The sequence below is a fragment of the Molothrus aeneus genome, chromosome 4, assembly GCF_037042795.1.
Source record: "Molothrus aeneus isolate 106 chromosome 4, BPBGC_Maene_1.0, whole genome shotgun sequence".
In the NCBI taxonomy this organism is placed as follows: domain Eukaryota; kingdom Metazoa; phylum Chordata; class Aves; order Passeriformes; family Icteridae; genus Molothrus; species Molothrus aeneus.
This window is the reverse complement of record NC_089649.1, coordinates 50118824-50141402: the sequence shown is the minus strand read 5'-3', so window position 1 is coordinate 50141402 and position 22579 is coordinate 50118824. Positions and strand designations below refer to the sequence as shown.

At 41.9% G+C, this 22579-nt stretch overlaps 1 protein-coding gene across 1 annotated transcript in view; it reads left to right on the top strand.

Moving 5' to 3' along the window:
- The window catches only part of LIMCH1 (LIM and calponin homology domains 1), a 175678-nt gene that overhangs the window by 606 nt on the left and 152493 nt on the right, over positions 1-22579 (top strand). The window lies entirely within an intron of this gene.

Sequence of the window (22579 nt, the reverse complement as noted above, 5' to 3'; positions counted from 1 at the left end):
GCATTTCCCCTCCCCGCCCCGGCGCTGGGATGAACGGGACCCCGGCTGTAAACATGAGCCGGGCAGGTGCGCCGAGCGGACGCGGATGCTTCCCCGTCCCCCGGGGCTCCGGCCCCGCCGGGGAGCGCCCGGCCCCGCGCCCCGCCGGCTCCCCGGGCCTCGGGCGGCGGCGGCGGCCGCGCAGGGAGCGCTCCGCAGTGCGCGGAGGGGGGGGCCGTCACCGCTGCGAGCCCGGGGACAGCCCTGCTGCCCCTGCTCCCGTCTCTCGGCCGACCAAGGAGAGATATTTAGTCTGGCTGTTCAAGCAGGGCAGAAAAAATAGCTGTGCTGGCTGTTTGCTCGCGCCGTAAAACGGAAAGATGGGCAGGTGGTGGGTCAAATTTAATAGTTAAATATTTTGGCGTGTGCCAATAGAGACACTGAAAATAGCTCTCCATCTGATTTCCGGTACAGAACATGTGTGAAGATGGCATAAACCCAGATACCAGGGTAGCTGCTCCCTTCAGCTGTGGGCTTTGAATTTAATCTGCAGCTTTTAGAAAGCCTCAGTGGATTCTCTTTCCTGAAAGTGACTAGGCAAAAGGTTGTAAAAATCGTTGTGACATTAAGATTATGTGAAGCCCTGTGAATTTCAGACTGTGATGTTTTAGTCCAGTACCAATTGGAAAAGTAATGCTGTGTCAGTCTTCAGGGAATTGGCCCTGACATGATGTGAATCTGGTGGGTGTAGGACCAGAGGCAGAGGAACCATGATGAATGTGAAAAGAAGGGCTTTTGTGCCAAGGAAAGGTGAGCATGCAGCTTGGAAAAGTGAAGTGCACATAGACACCATTTGTCTTGGGAAGATGAATACAGCAGTTTCTCTATAGGCTTCTTTATGACAGAGGACCAAGGGAGAGAGGCACGTGACTCCATCATACATATGGCATAAAAATACCTTGTGACTGTGAGTCCTGCTGACTGGCAATGAAGCCAAGAACTCAATGGTGAAGCAGCTCTCTGTAGATAACAAAGCTGTCATCATTCACTTCAGGCACGATAATAATTAAGGGACTCTAAGTCTTCCTGTATTAGAACAGAACCTTGTGGGTCAGGCAGAAACTTCCCTCTTGGGCAGTTTATTCCACAGTTCACTGTGGCAGGAGGTCTCATGCCTGTTTATTGTGCTGCACAGGCCCTGGTGAGCAGAACAGGAGAGCTCTTTAAGTTCTTTTCTTCCATGCAAGTCTAAGAGTTCAATGTGTACAGGGAAACCGTCAATAACTTCTCGTGTGCTTCCTCCAAATTTTAAAGCATCATCTACTTGATGCCTGAGTGACAGAACTAATGTACTGTTAATTTTGCAACTGTCCCCTTGGCTGGGGGGAATGTGTCAGGAGCCTGGAGCATTGCCACAGCTGTGGTGTGAGAGGGAAGCATCTGCCTCTCCAGCAATGCCCAGAGTTGATGCTCCCACTAAGAGAAAGAAGGAAGAATCTGCCAGTGAAGCAAATGTGGCTTAATTTGCCTAACACATCGTATTTTCTTTTAATCCCACTTTGGCTTAAGCTCTGGAGTATGAGGGTTATTACCTCTTCTAAAAATCTGGTCAGCACTTACCCTTCTAAATCTGGATGGTTTCAACTGATTGAATTATGCAGAACTTGATATGCTAGTGCAAAGTTATTGAAAAGCAATGTCAGTCTTAAAAAGAAATAAAATAAAAAAAATAGGAAATTATAAGGTATCAACATTCAGTGTGCCAAGCCCTATCAATTTGCATGAAAAGCAGAAATGGGGGTCATGCTGTGTCTGGCTACTAAGTCCATCTGCTTCACCTGGCTCTGTACTTGTCTCTCACCAGTTTATTCTTGAGCCTAGAGATGTTAGGAAATGTCCAGTGTGTTGCGTCTTCCAACTCCCCTCTGACCATTTAAAATTACATCTCTCTCAAATGAAAAAATTATAAAGTTATAATTGCAAGGAGAGCTATTGAACCTGTAGTATGGAGCAGACAAGCTAGTGAGAATGTTAGCGGTGTAAGACAGCTTAAAATGTGTCTTAGGCTGTAAAATAGTGCCATGCAAGGAAATGAAAGTAGAAATGGACAGACTGAAAACTCTCTCAGCTTACTGTGCATTTTTATTTCTAACAATTAAGTTGTGTGACTTGATTCTCATCTGGTTTAAATCCTTGTGTGAGAGCTGTCACTATTGTTGTAGGGCTGCAGAAATCCACTCCGTGGTCTGCAGTACATTTCTCCTGTGGTGGGACTGAAAAAGAGGCTTCTCCTCTTCTTGCAGATGGGCAGCCACGACATTAAGTTATGAGTGTTTAGATCTGCAAGGATCAAGGAACTTCCATGCACTGCTCCAGAGGTCTTAGGGGTCTTGGTTTTACTCCTTGGATCTGTCACCTTTCACCAGAGATGGTCTTCTGGGTGCCACAAGCCTTCCTTTTTCTCTGCCAGCATTACTTTAATCTGGATGCTGCAGTGTAGGGTGGTCTAAATTACACTGAAGTTTTGGTGGGTACCTTTGGGTAGAAAACCAGAGTTCAGGCTTGCTTAATTTTACATAAATATCAACTGTGCATCCCCCTTGTATCAGCAAACTAGTCTATTATTTTAGTTTAGCTCGGCATGTACTACTTAAGTGAAGAATGCCGTCCTAATGATAAAATGCACCTTATTAGTAGCACTCAGAGGAATTAAAATAAAGGCACTGAATGAAAAATCCTGTGAGAGAGCTACATCAGTCTGCATTATTAAAGGTGTGGTATCTCATTTCAATTAATGTGTCTCAGTTTCACTGAAAGAATATATCAACCTTGTAAAGCCTAGTGGCATACTATAGCAAAATAACAAATCTAATTTAATCTAATGGTCTGTAATCTTAAAATATCAAGGTTCTGTGTGTGTGTGTTTAATCTGGAATAGCTGGTGGTTGAAAGAACATCTGTACAAACAGAGTTATTCTTGCTGTAAAGACTCATAGGAGAATAATACGGTAATAAAGTCACATTTAATACGGGTGTAACTCCTAAGGGTATTGTTATCTCCTCATCGTGCCTCCTAGCCTTGCCTCATTAATATGCTCTCTCCTCACTGCTGAGACTTGGTTCAATTAGGGATGGTTTTTCCATAGATTTGTATTCCTTAGAAACTTTGCTAGCTGATAAGAAGACTTCCTTCATAGTTGTATGGCAATAATAAACAGGTTGTGTTTTTCTGTCCGTTGTGACCAGTGCTTGACTTAATCATTCCCTCCAGATGTGTGTAAGCTAACCCCATCAATAATCTGCTGCTTTTTCCCTATATACATTCCCCACGAGAATTCTTGTGTTATGGAGAAATTTGCCAGCCAGATAAGTTTGTTGGGTGTTTTGTGTCTTCTTTTTGCCTTCTAGCAAAAACACCTCTTAGATTTTGGTATTTAAGGTGGTGTTTTAAATTGGTAACAGTGGTGCTGCTTCTAGGAGAGGCTGTAGGACCATGTGCATTCCCTAGTGCCTCTGGATGTGCCACAACATACAGAAAAATAGGCAGGCCCCTCCTGCACTATCTTCTCTATGGAAGAGTACAAGAGGCATAAATTCAGGGAAGTGACTCAGGAAAATAAACTTTATGTGATTTGCTTAAGCCGGGAGTCTAGAAACAAGGTTTCTATAGGGGTTCTCTCTCAGCCAGAGAAGAGGTTCCCACTGCAAAAATGTAACTTAAAAAGAGTTGAAGGTAATTCATTGAGCAAAATCCTTCCTGATGGTGAAGGACTTGTTTGGAGTATCTGCAGCGGTGTCCTGGAACTTGAGTAATACACAAGTTTGTTTATATGGTCTTCAGAATGCAGTATGGCCTTTGAGGAACATCAGAGATAAAGCTCTTTTGGTGAAATGTATTGGGGAAGCTGACTGATTCACTGAGTGTACGAGCAACCTGTGTCCTGCAGGAGTGTTTCTATTTCCAAACACGTGTACACATCTACTCTTCTGTGAAGCTGATCCTAAGATCCTTGAATAGGGACACCAGTTCCTTTGGCCATTGATACAGTTCCTAGAACGTTGGTACCTGTAGTCAAACGGAGGCCTTTGGGTGCCCCTACAGTCATGCCATTATTTGGATAGGAATTCATTAAATCCAGCAGATATCTTCTCTAGCAAGCATTTCCAGAGACTTCAGTTGAACTACTTTATGAGAGTATTTAAATACTACCATTTAAGCACAGAATGTTGCACCAAGCTCTAAAAAGGAATGGTTTTATTAATCAAATATTGTAGAATAGTTATTGAATGAGCCTCCAAGCAGTGTTTGCAGGTCAAATTTCTTAGCCTTAACCTTTCTTTCTTTTGAGCTCTTATTCTTCTGCTGGAAGAGTGTCTTACCTATATATGTAATGTATTGGGAATTAATTTATTAACATGAGCAAGTGTATTCTCAGACTAGAAGAAATGTATGCAAATGTGTTAGACAAGTAGCCTGATATGTGGACAAGCTGAAGTATAGGCCAGAAGAATCCTTCCCATGGTGTTTGTAAGGTAACCATCAAAATCAAAAGGTGTGTGGCTGATATCAGGCCCTAGATGTATGTGAATGCAGGACAGCTTTACTGTGATTACAGTGACTGGACTTGGAGAGGAATTCTTCACTGCTATCTCTGCATCTCCTCCTGGGCAGCGTTTAGGGACTGCAGGCAAGACAGATGGGATGCTCTTCATTCTGGCTCAGTTAGTAATTTGGTGGAATGACAACTAAATTGATTTAATTGGGGTGGTAGAACCCACCCAAACTCTCTGACCCTGTCAGACTACCACCTTCTAGAAATTTTTTCCTCTCCACTTGCCTGGCAGCCGACCTCCAGTGCTGTACACATGAACCCAGTTCCCTTGTCATGAGTTCTGTTTAAGCCATGTTACAAGTAGCGCTTGGCACAGGGGTGAAAATAATCAGAACAACAATACTAGTGTTGAAGGGATAATGTCAGGAAAAGCAGGACTGAACTCTTAATAGTCTCAAACCTGAATTAATTTCTACTTTCAGTACTGAAATTTTAAAATAGGTAAAAGATCTGACCTTACCTAAACAGTCTGGGATGCCGTTATGCAGTTGGTGGTGGAGACCAGTTAGCACAGTTCTATCATGTCACTGGGCTTGTTCTGCTGGTAGTTACATTTTTTAAAATTATTTTTTTACAGGCAAACTTTGCTGCTCTAGAACAGAAGGTAAAATCTTTTTCAAGTATGGAGTTTAAATAGTAGGTTGATACAGCAGAATTTTCTAGCTTCTAAAATGTTTTGGCTTATCAGGTTATAAAAACTGCATTATCTTTTGTTTGGAAAATCTAGCAGTCTAGGAGCTTTTCATCCATGGATGAAAAATTCTGTGCATTCTTTTTCTGCAAACATTCCAAGAAGAACAATTTTCTAATGAAAAAGACATTTATGGGGTGAAAGTGTCACTTAAAAGGACAGCTGCATGGGGGAAGGTATGAACATTTTGGTGTGCCTGCCCTGAAGATCTAAGCTTTCCCTCCTTCTCCTTCTCCTTCTCCTTCTCCTTCTCCTTCTCCTTCTCCTTCTCCTTCTCCTTCTCCTTCTCCTTCTCCTTCTCCTTCTCCTTCTCCTTCTCCTTCTCCTTCTCCTTCTCCTTCTCCTTCTCCTTCTCCTTCTCCTTCTCCTTCTCCTTCTCCTTCTCCTTCTCCTTCTCCTTCTCCTTCTCCTTCTCCTTCTCCTTCTCCTTCTCCTTCTCTTCTCCTTCTCCTTCTCCTTCTCCTTCTCCTTCTCCTTTCAATGTTATCACTTAAAGAAGGAAGTCTTGCCTCACTTGGGCCCTTGGATCACAATGAGTACAACAGATTCCATGGCACCAGGGACATGACATTAAAATTGATTGCTGAAACTTCTCCCAGCTATGTTAACCACTGCTGTGGGTGAAAGGTCTGTGTCCTTGAGACAGAATGTGAAGAATAGTAATGTACCACAGCTTACAATCAACAACAAAAATGCAATTCCTGTACCTGGGACAGGGTGGGGACTGACTGCTGGGGCAGCAGCTCTGATGGAAAGGACTGGGGGAACCTGTGGGAAAACAGGCGGGGTACAAGCCTGTGGTGTTCTGGCAGAAGAAGAGGCTATTCCTTCATGGAGCTGGTAGTGATGGAAGTGGTTGTTTGCTCCTGTTTGGCACTTTCTAGGCCCCTCTTGGAATACGGCTTCCAGTTTTGGAGCCCAGAGTGTGGGAGGGACATTGGTAAGCTGGAGGAAATGGAGCAGGGAGCCCCCAGGCTGGATTGGGCTGGGATACTTGTCATGAGAGAGAGGGTGATGGAGCTGGGCTTCTTCAGGAGAGGTAGTTTTGTGTGGACTTGGAAGCAGCAGTCCTGTACCTGTGAGAAGGTTTTTGAGAAGACAGATTCAGGCACTTCATGGAGGTATGTGACAGGAAAACGTGATACTTGTCATAAATTAAAATAGGAAAGGTTGTGGCATTGATATAGGAAGAAGTTTCTTCACCATGAGCCAGCTGAACGTGGGTGCAGTTTGACCAGAAGTGCTGGGAGAATACCATCCCTGGAATGTTTCATTCCTGTCTGGACAAAGCTGGGAATGGCCTGGTCAGACCCAAGAGCTGCACTTGCATATAGCAGGAGGTTGGACTAGAGGCCTCCTGGTGCTCCTCCCAACCTGGTTATTCTGTGCATCTATGGCTCCTTGACAGTGGGTGGGTAAGCATCACTTAATTTTATTCCTAATGCTACTTTATAGGCCATTTGTGTTATTGTAGTGAAGAGCCTGTTTATATAACCAAGATCCTTCTTTATACAAAAGTAAAAGTCCTATGGCTTATGGCAGGCATCTTCAGGGTATGCTACTGAGTTTTCTTCGTAGAAACTTATCAAGGCAGTGTGAAATATTCTTGACTTCTAATCTAACTATTTTTGCTAAACCTGTTTTATTACAGGAAACTGTAAAAATTACTAGTTTCATTGGCTTGGCTTGAATTTTTTGGTTATTATTTAATTCATTGTGCACTGCTATAATTGACCATTAAAGAATTTAAATTTCCCTTCCCTTCCAGATCTTGAGAAGATGACATGCAGGCTTAATTCTTGAGAATTTAGATGCTAAATCCTTAAGAGGCTTTTTGTTTGTGGTATTAGTTGTTTATAAGAATCCTTTGCCTTGATAGTCACTCTGCTCAGTTCCAGTATAGCCTGCTACTGTTAACTAGTGTTTTTCTTTAATTGTGTGTATATATGATGAATACTGCCAGCAATCCTTACCCTAGAAAAATGTCTAGATTAACAACACGGTTAATAGTAGAGCTTGCATCTGATGTTAAAATTGACTTGAAGTAGTCTAGTGAATTCTTGATTGATGAGGAGAAGAAAATCCTGTTCATTTGCTCTTTTGAAGAGAAACCCTATTTTGCTGGTTTCAGCTGTTCAGAGGTCTCATGCCTAGTACCAAAGACAGCTTGATTTTGAAATCAATCTTGACAAGCTAAGATTATGAAAAATAATACTGCTATGGCTTCTTGGCTTTGGCATCATTGTCAGTGATTCACAGAGCACTTCACAGGCTAAGGAGCAGCATGGTGGAGGCAGGGGAAACAATTCTTTAATTCTGCTCTGAATGGATGGATGAGTAAGGTAAGAGAGAAATGCTCTTCATTAATTGCTTCTTCACAGAGTGTTCTGCATGATCCCTGGTTCATGATGGAAATAAGACAGGGATTTTTGCAATGTGTGATCTGATCCCACTGTGAGTTTCAGAAAGAACATCAAAGGAAAGTTCTCTGTGATGGCTTTTTCCTTATGCTGTTCCAACATCCAAATTCTCTCTACCTCCATCTGACTTTTCCACAGTCTTCAGATGAATCCCAGCCCTTCAGTTATCTAAAGTGGCTGCATATACTCTATGTAATGCACAAAACCCAGGAGACCACATCCTGATACTGTAAATACATTCCCTCTGGTTTCCTTTCCTCTTGGTGTTGGTAGATCTCTGCAGAGTGCTGCAGTCAGGAGCAATCAAATATCTGGGTGGATTACGGTATCATTTAATAAATAAATTAAGCTGTTACCTGCAGTTCCTCAGACATACATTGCTGTGTCTCAGGTTGTTTTCACCAACAATGAGGAAGCAAAATCTATGGAAAGATTAATACGTAAGAGTTCCAAAAATTTATTTTAGCTCTGATACATATATACAGCAAAAGTGCAGGTCAAGGGCTTTACATAATGTATTGATAGTGTTTGATAGCACTGCATCCTCTGAATTCACTTACATGGGGTAGGACTCTTGGAAGGAGAAGTTGTGAACTGAGGATGAAGAAAAGTATTGTCTTCCACTCTGGGACATTTACATTTCCAGAGTGGCAGGAAAAAGCTCCAAATGATCTTTCCACTAAAACCAAAAGGCCAAGAAACTCAAAGGAATTTGTAGCTCAGCATTGGGTCACAGACTGGCACAAAGAGCTTTAACTGTTGCTCTGACTTGAGAAGCATAACCTTGCTTTTGCAAAAGTAGAGGCTGATACCCATATATAACTGATTTCAAGTGGGAGCAGAATGCCTGCATGGCTACAGAGGACAGGGGGTTGAGGTTAAAAATCTCTTTGTGGGGCTTTCCCAGTGCTGTTCTCCATGAAATGCAGAAAGTTATGCTGTTGTATGACAGCAGATTGTGGCTCTGGTGGAGGTTAGAGGTCTTACTATGCGTCTTAAAGCAAATGTAATTCCCAAATCCAAACCTCTAACTTTAGTCTTCACCTGCATATAAACATTCAAAGAAATTATGGAACTCATAATAATTTAATTTCTTGTGCAAATTTTATATCTGATATCGGTGTATTGGACACTCTGTTTTAATTCTACTTCCAAACAAATGCTGAAGATTCTTTGTCCAAAAGTCTACTTTACTAATCTAGAGAATTCTTAAGTAAGAGTTTTTTTTTTTAAGTCTGCTGTCAGAGAAGGGAAGCTTCTGTGTCTGAGGAAAAGCACTGAAGTTGTCCTCCCTTTTTTTTCCCCTGAATTCCTGGTTTGGAGTATTAACTTCATGCCTTTGATGGCAATTTTGCTTGTATTTTCCATTTTCTTTTTTTCCATTTTAAAAAGAGTCATGGTGTGTTAGCTGAAGTCTGCTACTTGTCAGTGAGCATTTCCTGACTGTGTGTGTTTGGGAAAGGGAGAGGGATGAGAAGAGGCAGAAGTGGCTGCCTTGTCTCTGTCAGGCTGGTGCAGGCAGGGATACCCAGTGTGCCAGGATGTTCATCCATGAATCCCTTGGCTTTGTTTCTGTGCGATTGTTGTGATTCATTTCAGTGGGCTAACTCACATAGATTGTTGCAACAAAAACAACTCTGGAAATTTTTTCAGTCCAGAGACATAAATGTAACTATGTAATCTAAACAGAAAAAAAAAAAAGAGAATAACTATGTAAGTATCTTTTTTCTGTTTGTCCTTTTCCAGATTCTGATGAGTTTTGTTTGAAGTTGTGGTTTGGAAAAAGGAAGCTATGCATTTAGGAGTATGCATGTGCAGTGTCTGTCATCTGACAGTGTTTGGATCAATTAAAGATAAGCAAGAAAATAACCTGTTTTCCAGAAAAAATTATGCTTGCAAGGAAAAGAAGGTGTCATAATCAGTGAGTCACAAAAGTGAGTCTTGCCCGAGTTCACAGAAATTATATAAAACCTTGGCCTTCTATCCTACCCCTTCCAAACCCAATTTTTATTTCAACAAGGGGGCCTTCAGTTTTGGAATAACATGTTAAAAACCCAAAAATCAACAAAGTTTAATTGACTCAAATGATCCTTTATTAAAAACATCTTGCCTGTTCCAAAGAGAAGCAAAAGTACTCTCTAAACATTTTAATTGTGAACATACAGGTCTTCAGTCTTGCTGGGACTTTGTTTTCTCCTCTCAGACCAGAGCCACTCTGCCCATGTCACTGCTCTGCTGAGGGTGCTGGGCTGAAGGGCATGTTCTGGCAAGGCAGGTACTTCTGCCTGCTGGTGCTAAGGGCTGTAGGCAGTGCTACACTGATCTCTCAGGACAGCCCAGATGCACAGCCACTGCTCAGAGTGGAGGTGCTGTGGTGGCACTGCTCGGAGTGGAGGTGGTGTGGTGGCACAGCTTGGAGTGGAGGTGCTGTGGTGGCACTGCTCGGAGTGAAGGTGGTGTGGTGGCACTGCTCGGAGTGAAGGTGGTGTGGTGGCACTGCTCGGAGTGGAGGTGGTGTGGTGGCCCTGCTCAGAGTGGAGGTGCTGTGGTGGCACTGCTCGGAGTGGAGGTGCTGTGGTGGCACTGCTCAGAGTGCAGGTGCTGTGGTGGCACTGCTCAGAGTGCAGGTGGTGTGGTGGCACTGCTCAGAGTGGAGGTAGTGTGGTGGCACTGCTCAGAGTGGAGGTGCTGTGGTGGCCCTGCTCGGAGTGGAGGTGCTGTGGTGGCACTGCTCGGAGTGAAGGTGCTGTGGTGGCACTGCTCAGAGTGCAGGTGGCGTGGTGGCACTGCTCGGAGTGGAGGTGCTGTGGTGGCACTGCTTGGAGTGGAGGTGCTGTGGTGGCCCTGCTTGGAGTGGAGGTGGTGTGGTGGCCCTGCTCAGAGTGGAGGTGGTGTGGTGGCCCTGCTCAGAGTGGAGGTGGTGTGATGGCACTGCTCAGAGTGGAGGTGCTGTGGTGGCCCTGCTCAGAGTGGAGGTGGTGTGGTGGCACTGCTCAGAGTGGAGGTGGTGTGGTGGCCCTGCTCAGAGTGGAGGTGGTGTGATGGCACTGCTCAGAGTGGAGGTGGTGTGATGGCACTGCTCAGAGTGGAGGTGGTGTGGTGGCACTGCTCGGAGTGGAGGTGGTGTGGTGGCACTGCTCGGAGTGGAGGTGGTGTGGTGGCACTGCTCGGAGTGGAGGTAGTGGCTCTCATGTGGTGCTTCCAGCTGGTGGTTCCAGCACAGGCAGCTGGTGCCTGACATCCAGAGACTCTCAGACTGGAACAGTGCAGAGAAGGGTGAGATATATCCTGTGAGATGAGCATAAAGGGAGCACGGGGTGTTAAAAATCAAGCTGGTGAAGTTGGAGTAGTTTTACCTCCCTTATCTTTCAATAATTATTTTCTCCCAGGAAGCAGTCCTCAGTTGAATTTGCAGATGCTCACTTGCTATGGATGCCCTCCAACTAAAAGCATCAAACCCATCAAACTGGATCTGTAGCAGGACTGGATCTGAAGGACATGCAATTTGTGAAGGATGGACTGCAATTGGCGGGAGAACCTTCTTGGAACCTTTTCTTCCTAAATAGGAAAAGATCCCTATTTCTATAAAAAAATGCATCTCGGTAATAAATGCTTTGTAACTTCATTCCTTTCACTCATTTTGCTTTGTGTTAGTAGCTTCAGGGGAGAAAGTAAGCAAAGCAGTTATAGATAGCTATGGGACGATTTAATGAAAATTCACAGGAGTAGCTCTGATTGACATTCCAGTAAGATATAATAAAAAACTTGTCTACCAGTGCTGCAGGATTTTATCAAATAACTTCCATTCATTGTAGTTCACTACTGTCTCTGAAATAATAGCTGAATAATAGCTTTGATGCTGTACTTTTTATTTTTGGATTTCAACCAAGACTCTTGAGTGCATATTCTGGTCATAGGCAGATCTGATATTTCTGGTTTTTACATCCACCCTCAATATTTGTTAGTTTTTCAGTGCAATGCTTAGTTCTCCATTGCATTACTGGGTTTTCTTTTTTTCTTTTCTTTTTTTTAATAAATTGTATGGAAAAAAACTTGCATTTCAGCTTCCCACATTAAGGGCCTTGAAATCAATAGATCAAAGCCAGAGCAGACTTGCTGGAAGTGGTGCAATCTCAAACTGTGTTGAAAGCTTTTGTTTTCTGCCTTTTTCCTGTCTCTTGGTATCTCCCAAGAGGAGGAAGACCATGAGGGGGGTCTCTGTGTAGGGAGGGGGAGAATGCCATCATTGCATGCTTGGGGTGCAGGGCTGTGTGACTAGAAGGAGCTGATTTTCACAAGCAGCACCGGGGGCAGGCTTTGCACAGGGTGAGGAGCTCCGATATGAAGCACCAAGGCAATGGTTTCCCATGGCTTGACCTGATGTCCAGTACACCCATGAAATAGGTGCTTTTGGAAAAACAGCCTGCGGAGAAAGGACTGTCAGTGTTAACTATGAGCACGGAACATTTCTCAGGGCATGCAACTTAAGCCAGGTAAAAGTTTTCTTTTAGGATTGAGAAGGAAAACATAAGCATCTTGTACACAAAAACATATGAAAAGAGCAAAACATAAGCTCCTATTTTTGTGTTTGGTGGGAAGGGAGAGTACTTTAAACTGCAGGAGCACGAAAGCTGTAAATGGTTGGTGAAGCAGATGTGATGGAGTCAACAAAGTTAAGATGCTTCCACATGTCAAAAACTCTTGCTGCTACTCTGTTGAGGATAAGCTTTTATTTCTTCAAGAAAAAGCAAGTTAGAGAAATGGCTCTTCTACAATGTAGAAAGCTGCTGACAGGGGCAGAAGGTCACTTCCAATGTGCACACTTGTGTCCTTTGTTGTCCAGAGGGGTATCACAGCAGAATTCCTTAGGACAATGGCATGAAACGAAAAGAGCTGCTGTCTGACAAGTCTTCCACTACCAATTGCATTTACAGGTTGCCATGAAAATGTCTTGTGAATGGCTGAGCTTGAAGCCAAGTGTGTTGACCTGTGCACTTGTCCTACTCCTCATGGCCATGATTTCTTCCTGCCAGAAATCTAATGAGGCTGTTGGAGGGAAAGAGCACATTTGGGAATTTCTGGACTGCTGTAACTACAACTCTTTCACTCCCAGTGCAGTGACAGAATATTTGAACTAATACAAGTTAGGAGAATTACAACTTTGTTTTTACTAGTAAAACAAAATGCCCTTTTTTTTTTGTTCATCAACAGCCCATCTAACTTAAAATATGGCTTTTGACTGAAGGGCTTTGGACCATTTTGCTTGCTGCTTGTGTGGGCAATGTTGGGGGATTTTTTCGTCTGTAAATGACTGCCCAGTAATCCATCTGTTAATGCACAGAAATATGGATGGCAAAAGGCACTCACTTGATGAATTTGTCACATGGATTCTGCCAGCTCTCTGCCTCCTATGTGCCTTAGGGGCTTAAAATATATTTACATAGGATAATGGTTATTGCGAGCTTACTTGAGTAGTTGACGTGCAGTTGGTCATCCATGCCCCTTGTATCTTTGTATCCTGGTGTATATAACTTCAAGGTTTTTCTTTTAAACTTGCAGAGAAATAAAGAAATTCAGGAAATTTAGGTGAGAGAAAGGAAGAAATGAGAATTAGCAGAGTCTGGATAAAAAGCTTCAAGAAAACACATCCAGTAACAGGCACTTCAGAGAATATAAGCTAGATCAGGCATGTCTAATCCACTGTAAAATCTCCTTTTCCCCAGGATGTCCTGGTTGGAGTGGAGATCTCAGGCCCTGATCATGTTGCAGGCAAGATGTAGCTCTTTCTACTGGAAATATTTGATAGCAGTTCTGACTAGAGTGGGTTGCTCAGCAGGGCTTAGTAGAGATTTCCTGGTACATTGTTTCTGTGAAGTTGAGTCTTCAGCAGTTCTGCATTTAGTATTCCCTTCTATCACAGTAGAAAGTGAGAAGCATGAGTACAGACAGATACCAAATTGCCAGATCATCTCTTTGGAAGACACTTGGACTCAACTCTCAAATTAATTCCAGATTGACCCTGCTCTGTTTCTGAAGAGAACAATTGCTTCTTTGCTTTACTGCTTCTGTCTTTGTCCTGCATAAACCCTGTTTTTAAGACAGAAGACGGTGGAGGCAGTTTTTAGTTAAACTGTAGTGTGAGCTCCTGGTTTTGCTTTGAGGTTGGGCTGAACATGTTGCTTTCCAGGTCTCGGCAGTTGTTCCTCTACTCAACTTGAACAGCATTTCATCCTGACAGCTGTTTTGCTGACATTATTCCCAGTTAGTTATTCATTGGGATTAAGGGCTTTCTGCAGCCAGAACTCTTTGCTGGGAGTGTGCTGTCATTTGGCAGATCATTAAACCAGCAATTCTACAGTGCTTAAAAATTTTAATTTGCCCTACATTCTTCCTATTTGGAGTTTCAGCTTAATTGTTCTGTGGGCAAAGAATAAAAATTTACTATAAATACCCTTATTTTCTCTCTGTTCCCCTTCCCGCAATATTTTCAAGCCAAAACTTTAAGAGCCAGATTTTGGTAAGAATTGCTTTTTCCTGATGTAACACAGGTATCATGTGTGGGCTTGGGACTCTGTATACAACTGTTCCTTGAGCACTGAGTGAAGCCCACGAGCCACAAAGTCACTGAGCATTCATCTGCATTGTTCACTCTCTGAAGATGGTTACTGCAGTTTCCAGATATGGTCCCATGGTTAGCATGGAAGAGCCACCTGGTCCCTGGGGAGAGAGTACTTATCATGGTGGTGATGAGACACTGGTGCTACCTCCTTCTGCTAGTGCTGGTGGCACAGGTGACATCTCTTCACCCTGATGTCCTCACCTCTCAAGGAGGTGGCAGCAGTGGTTCTTGCCAGCACAGCTGGGCTGGGTGAAGCCAGAGGAGAGTGCTTTGTGTTTTGCAGATACTTGGTGCTTGAATGGCAAATTCTTTCACTTCTCTGCTCCTTGGCAGTCACCTGATTGTAAATTGTCTTATGCTTTGAGAGTTACAGTTTTAAGCTAATGTGTAAGAAATCCTCCTGTAATTAAAATCAAGGATCAGTTCTCTTTTGGATCTGTAGCTTAGTTTATCCTGGCACTGGTCCAGACTAGATGGAGAAGCTGTTTTGCTCTGCAGGCTTCTTTACTACTGCTAGCAGGTAAAAGGAAGAGCTCTGACTGGGTTGTATGCTCTCAGAACATCTGTTTCTTTACTAATATGTTTCTTACTGGCTTTGGATCTATTGCATAATGAAGATAATGCTAAGCCTGTGTGTTACTCTCTCATGGTTTGCATCCAATTTCAGCTCTAGTGCCACCTACTCACACGTTATATCTATAATGTTTGGTGTAATTCTAGGAATAATTGAGATAGCCCCTTAATTTTTATCATAGAGCCCTTTCCCTTGGCTGATCTATTTGTCCTGCTACCAGAGGACATTGAATGAATTTGGTATGCTTCTGGTGAGAGCACTCACAGGTATGAAAAGGAAAAAAAAAGTGGTTTTTATTATTAAAAAGAACAAAGTCTTCAACAAAAGGGCAAAAGAACTGATGTCCCTTTCAACTGGACAAAAATTTCTAACACTCTGCTCAGCTGTGTTATATATGTGTTATATACACACATATAACACATATGTGTGTTATATTTTTATAACACACATCTGACTTTTTATAACACACTTAACTAACTTTGGTTTAAGACACTAATTTTGAATACCAGCCCAATTTATATTTGAAAATCTTTGGAAAAGCAGGTGTGTTTATGAGTATGAATTGACACAACAGAATTCTGTCTCTGGAAAGATACGATAGTATTAAATAGTACTGAAACAGTATAAAATTCCTTATATCATGTCTGTAATCAGAAGGTTCATCTTAAAGACTGTCAAAACTGACCTGCTTCTTTGAATATCATCAGCAAAAAGATTTACTAGATAAGTACTGAGGAGTATTTTTTTTTTAATAAGAGAATCAGTCTATATATCCATGTTTCTCTCAAAGATCAAATAATTTGAATCCCATTCCTTCTCTTCGTACTGTGTTGTACTTTGCTATCCCAAGGATGGTTTAGGGTCACATTGTAGACCAAGCAGATGATCCAGCTAAGCTTGTTGGAAGTGGAAGTGGAACAGAACTTTCTGAGCCTTTGTTGTTTTTGCAGTTAAAGTAAAAACTGCCAGCCCTGCCCTACAAAGCCAAAGCCCATTGGTGCCCTAAAGTCCATCAGCTGGCTTCCATTTTCATTTTTATAGAGCAGACTACAGAGATTACTTGTACTACAAATACTGCTTGGAATTTGATAGCCTTTGAAAGTGGCCCAGACTGGAGCCGAGATTATAGCTCAAGATGATCTCATTATTTAGTTCCTGGTTGGGAGATTTCATAACTGTGTGTCTTGAAGGACCATATTTTGTATATTTTCACCCTTGGTGATAGTGTCTCCTTTCTGTATTGAGTCCAGACATTTACTAGTTTTGTTTTTTAGCACTCTGATTCTAGGGTAAGCTTTTTAATTTAGATAGAGTCCTGTTTTTTTTTGGTAGTTGTTGTTACCATAAGATTAAATACCTAAATTTTTACAGAAGACTTATAATTTTGCATTAGAAATCTCATGTGCTAGGAGTAACTTGGCATTAGTCAGTTCTCTGTCTTGTGTTGTGGCTTCAAGTTAGGGTAGCAGAAGAAAATTTCATCATCCAAATGGAAAACAAAATTATTTGCATTTTTTAATGCATTCATGATTTTTAAAAAATCCATTATTTTTAAAAAATCCTACTTCAAATACGACAGAAGTAGGTTAGTGTAATTTTGCATAGAGCTGAGGAAGGGTCTGTGCATTCCTCCAAGAATATCTTACTTTCTACACCAATAAGGGTTTTCATGTATCCAGTACCAGAAAATCCAGCTTCACACCCCATGAACAGCAGAGCTTGGAAGAAGACGAGAATACTAATGCAAATGATGCTTTCCTGTATATGTAGGATATTTCTGGCCTAATGCTGGAGGTTTAGCCTCCACTACAGCACAGGCAAACTGTTTGACTTCAGGAGGGCACAATGAACCTTCTTCCACTGGGCTTTTAAAATTGTTGTCTTACTACTACTTTTAATTTGAACGTATGCTTTCTCTGACTGTTCACTCTTTTGGCACTTCATCTCCTGACCTTTGCTTGCAGCATTTGTTAGACTGAATTGCATGTACAAACTTAAAAATGTTAAATCATCAAGAGATGTGCTGTATTCTCCTTTGGAAAACAGGCAGGTTTTTACCCCCCTCATATGGTACCCAGCATCTCAGGGCCTGATCTCACTGAAGACGGCTAAATGCAAATGAAATAAGAATTATCTCAGTAATATGTTTCTGTCTTCAGTCTTGGGGAACGTGATGAAATTTGCAAGGTCAGGCCTGCTAAAATAACACAATAGTGTTGTCTCTGCAAGCTCAGTTCCCCTTCATGGGCATGCATATTAAATACGTGGTCACTGCTGTGTTTCTCCTGAGTATCTCTTTAGTGCACAGAATGAATAGAGCAGCTCTCAATGAACAGCTATTCAGTGTTTCATTTTCTCCTCACTGTTCAACATTCAGTCCTATGCCATGTTCTTTGTTTGCAGTTCAAACCAAATTCCAAGGATGGAATTATTTTCTCAGACTTTTGTGCTGCTCATCACTAAAGTATCTTTGCAAAAAAGTTCTGTGCAAACACGAACCTTATTTCATGCCTCCACTGTGAGTATCAGAATTGTGGTGCAGAGAAATTGATTCAAGACTGTATGCTAATTTGAGACCCTGAAGACCTTGTATTCTTTGCCATGTACTTAGCATTCTGTGGCATTATAGAGGCACAGCTATGGCTCTCTTCCGTGTGCTGGGATGCCAGGCACTCACAGCAAATGAGCAGTGTGTGCCTGGTGATCAGCTCTCAAATCTTGGTGTCACTGATTGCACTGGTGACACCACTGAGTGCAGTGGTGTCAGCCAGGACAGTACTCAGATCTCAGATCAATAGCTGGCTGAAATACAAGATTATCTTTTCAACCCCCTGCAATTCTTTCCTGCTTTTGCTGCCTATGTACAAACTATACAGGCAAGGAAATATCACTGTCCTTGCCTGAAATGCTCGTCTCTAAGGCTTTCAGTCTCGGTCTTCTGTGATATAAGTGACATAATAAATCTGTCTTGTTTTAATACCAGCTATTTTTTCTTAATCATTCTCAGGCAATCTTGATCCTTATCAATCTCCTATTTTATCAATCTTATTCTTAATCAATCTCTTTTTCTCCTGTCTTCTCATTTCCCTTATTCTCATACTTCACTGGATTGTGTGCTTTAAACTTAGCACCAGCCAAAGTGAAGGAGCAGTGTGGTGGGTGATGTTGAATCCCAAGGTTTGGGACTGTTCTAACAGGGAAGAAGTGGGGCTGAAATGCACCTAGCTAGGAAACCTTTTTTTATTCTATCAAGATACAGTCCTAGTGACTTATTTCCCTTGCTAATGGATGATAAAATGCTGTAATTATAAGTACTTTTCTGACTAGCATTGCAGATCTTCTGTCTTCACTTCCCTGGATAAAGACAATTAAAGAGCTTGTCCAGCACAAATTTTCTGGTTTGCTATATACATTTCAACTGGAATGTAACATTTTGCATGCTTATGATCACTTTTTGGAAGTAAGAAGTCATGATGAATTAGTAGTTCATACATTAGGAGTTCTAAAAAGACATGTGGTAGGAGAGAGGGCTGGAGAGGCCAGCCCATAACATCTGTCCTACTGTGTAGCGTCATCTGTTCCTTGGTATTCAGGTTGTCTGAATTTCTGGCTGAAATTCAACATGTGAAGGTTATTAGATCAATTTTTTTCTGTCCCAAAGGCTGTGGAAGCTTATTTTGCCAGTTTGTCCTGGTAGTGAATCTGCTTGCTATCGCTATGCTTTTCTAAATCTGCTTTATCTCAGAACATCATAGGTAACTTCCATGATTAGAATGAAAAGTCAAAATTAAATTATTCATTTAATACCCACTATGCCCATTATTATAATATAATAGTATTCATTTGGGATTCTCTGGCATCTAATCTACCTTGTGGCAGATTTAAAGTAGGGATCTTTATTTTTAAATTTTAAAATCTACAAATTTCATTTTCCTATTTTGATCAAGCTGTGAGGTGTAAAAAATGCCTAAGGCTGTTTCTTGCATTTATAAATAGACGCATGTAATTTTTTTATAGTGGTTAAATGAGAAATCAGTTAATTTCTCTGTAATAATGGAGACTACACTAAAATAAAGGGTACATAATAAATTTGACTGGGAACCATAATAAATTTGACTTAATACTGGTAAGCAGTAAATCAATTAGGTGTCATGGAAGTAGGGTGACTTAGAGTCTAAAGTGGTATGTCTGGTATAAGCCACAATACAATAATGTTTTGAGCTTAATGTGCTAAATGTTCATAGGTAGTGGGTATTTGGCAAAATAAAGGATCCCTAAAGGAATATTGTGCAAAATAATCCGAACAACCCTAGTTGGCTATTTTGCTTTTTTTACCCCATAGGACTTCTTTGAGCATGTGCAAGTCCTGTTACAGTCCAGAAGGGTCAATGCAGTTGTAGGGACAGCACTGTCTCAGCTTAAAACCCTTTAGCTGTAAAATATGCCAACTATTTTTGAGGCCAACTGTCAATAAGTTCTGGTGATCTGTAGCTGGTGATTCTTCTGGGAGACATAAAGAGAAAGTGTGTGTTGAATGTGCACACAGGCACAGCAACCATGCAGCCAAAGTGATGTCATGTTTCTCTGCAGCTTGGAAGGCTCTAGGGACAGCAAAGTGATAGCATCACATTCAGATAGAAGGGAAATTTCTGGCTTATCTTGGTGAAATCATTCATGCCTTGGAGACCCTTCAGGTTTAAGAAATTTGTGTATTTGCAGAGGACATGGTGGCCCTTTAAATGTTATGATAAAAGCTTGGAGTTTGCATCTGGTTTTGTGCTATCACCGTAACATGAGCTGGTTTATCTGATATAAAAGCTCCAGGGAATCAGAAAGCTATATATTTAAGTTTTAGGATGGCATTTGTAAGACTCCTATTACCATTTTTACAAGATAAGTGTTGATCAGAAAGGAAACCTTATCTGTCTGTCTTTGAAGCACAGGATCTACATCATACAAGTCTCTTTTGGTGTGTTGGCATGAAATCATTTCTCAGAACAATACTTGCACTATGACAGTGGGTAGAAGTGGAGGATAGGCTCCCAAATGGGGACGCAGGTAAGCAGAATAAAAGTTTTGGCTGGAACCCTGGGAAAATGTTTGCAGCCAGTGTCTCTTGTGGAAAAAGAGAAGAAACTTGAGATTCTAGCACAAGGTAGCTTTGTGCAGGTTTCTGTTGATGGCAAAGACAACGTGGAAAGTTGCATGGCAGACACTTGATAACCAGGCACCAAGAAAAATGCCTTTTTATGTTAAATTCTGTAGGTCCAGGTGGCTTCTGAAAAACGGAAAATATACCCTTTTTCCCAAAGTAGCTGACCATGAAGTAAGGGGAGGAGCTGGCAGAATAAATCCAGAAGAGGATTTTTGAAGCTAGAGCATGCCTGTTGCACTAATTTGATCCAGACATTATCTTGTGAGTCTGTAGATAAAGCCTCATATAAAGTAAAGAAGGTACTTGCATCTTGCTGGCAAAAGCGTGATCATGATATGTGGAACTTTTTTGTTTTTTCCTATTCTTTAGTTATGTGTGAGCACCATCAGTTTGCCATCGGAAAATCTGGCTGTGTGTTCTGCAAAGGGTGGGAGTGGGCAGCTGGCTCACTCCCCAAGTGCCTTCTTGGGTGCCCTTGCAAAAAGCCTTATGGAAGACAGCCACAATTTACCAGGGTTTATCTGATTACTCTAAAACTTGAGAGTTGAGATTTTGGGCAGTAGGATATGTTTTTGCAAACCAATTCATAGGTTTTTTCCTTTGATTTCTCTGAATAGGCCCTTACAGCATTTGTCTGAGAGCCTTATGCCTCTCAAGCATTTTGAGTAAAAATCTGTGTTTTATTGATACTCACTTCACTCATTAGATACTACTGAGATCCCAAATTCTGAAAACAAATATAAATTGGGAGGAAATAAACAAGCAGACATTTGCACACCAAAAAAAAATTGCTAAGAAAGTCTTAGTGATAGATTTGAGTTAACAAAGTTGATTTAGAACTTTGTAATATCTTACCAACTCTTAAAGAACTTTATGGGCTTTTTTCCAGTACTTAAATAAGGGCAGTGAATGAAAATTCTAAAGCTCGAATTTTTCTTCATTTGCTTTGTCAAAAACTAGATTGTTGTCTCACATGAACTGAATTTCTGAGCTTTATGTAAACTATTTGCTTGGCATATTAATTTTTGACTGGGCAAGAAGGTGTTGAAGTTTAAACTTGTTCTATAAATTCAGTTCCTGTGGAGATTATTGTGACTGCCAGCATGAGGAGCATTACCATCTCTATTTCAGGGGAAAATGAATTTCAACATAACAATGTTATGACAAACTGAGTTGAAGTTCATTTTACAACTGTTCACAGGCATTTATGAGTCAGGATGACACACAGGGACTGAAGTAGGATTTTGATTGACAGTCTTCAGCTGGGTTTTATTCCATCTAGCCATGTATACAATGTTGAATATGTGTCGGTGCAGGAAACCTGCCCATTTCATCCCTCCTCTTTACCTTCGGTTAAGGGCTTGTGGTTAGAGGAGTGAAGATGGTGACCAGCTTCACACAGCTGGAGGCAGCTCCTGTCACCTGATGTTGGCTGGCCCTCATCTCTAGCCAAAAGACCACCTGTCTCTGAAGGCTGGCCTCAGAGATGGCCTTTGCTATGAGGTGAGGCACAGCTAGCAACCTTTTCCATTGTGCTTGGCTGGCATCCTGGAAAATAGCCTGTTTGTGGATTTTCTTCTTTAACTCTCTGTAGCAGAGGTCCTCCTCATCACTGCTGAACCTGAGAACATGCTTGGCTTCTACTGGGGGCATCTGCCAGATTTCCGACCTAACTTGGCTATCAAAGGCCCCTAGGTGCTGTTTTTGCATAGCACATTTAAGATGCTTCAGTAAGATTAAGGATATCTTTTGTGTGCAGCTCTTCCACCCAAGCCCCTGTGGCAGTATTCCCCTACTTCCATGCTGTTGGTTTTTGGGGCTTGCAACTGTGACCACTAAGAGTGTTATTAGGTAACACTAATTGGGAGGTGATTTTCTCTGTTATGAGAATCACCCCTTTTCCCCACCTTTTTCTTATCTCTTGCTTTGTAGATTTTAGTTCACTTTAGATTGGAAACAGGACCTAGTTCACAGCTAAGTAGATGAGTCCTTTAGTTCTTGATAACTGTTACCCCATGGTTTATGTAGACAGAATCTAACCAGATAATCAGTATGAATCGCTTGTTCCTAGTTGGCATTGTCCCAATAGCACTAAAAGCATCATATCTGGGAACAGCTGTACTTCTCCAGCATTCTGTGTAAAATCTGCCCCTAGGGTAGGCACACAGGTAAATGGGCATTGTCTCCAGCTGGACCTAGGAATGTGCCTTTTGAACTAGGATATCTGAGGTAAGCCAGCTATGGTGACCAGAAAATGCTCTGTAATAAATGGGGACATTTGAGTGCCTGCAGTGCAGAGCCTGGCCTGTCAGTGTGGTGACAAGACTCATCCAGCTGTATCACTCACTGACGCAGCTCAATGGGGAGTACTCTGGAAGGGGAAGGCTATATTGAGAGCACAGCTTGAGTGACGCCTGTGGCCATCGTCAAGCATGCCATTCCTTTTCTAAAACATACACTGAAACCAAATATCCTGTCACGTCCAACTGTTCCTGGAATTCCCTCCTCCTCCTCCTCCCTCTCTACCC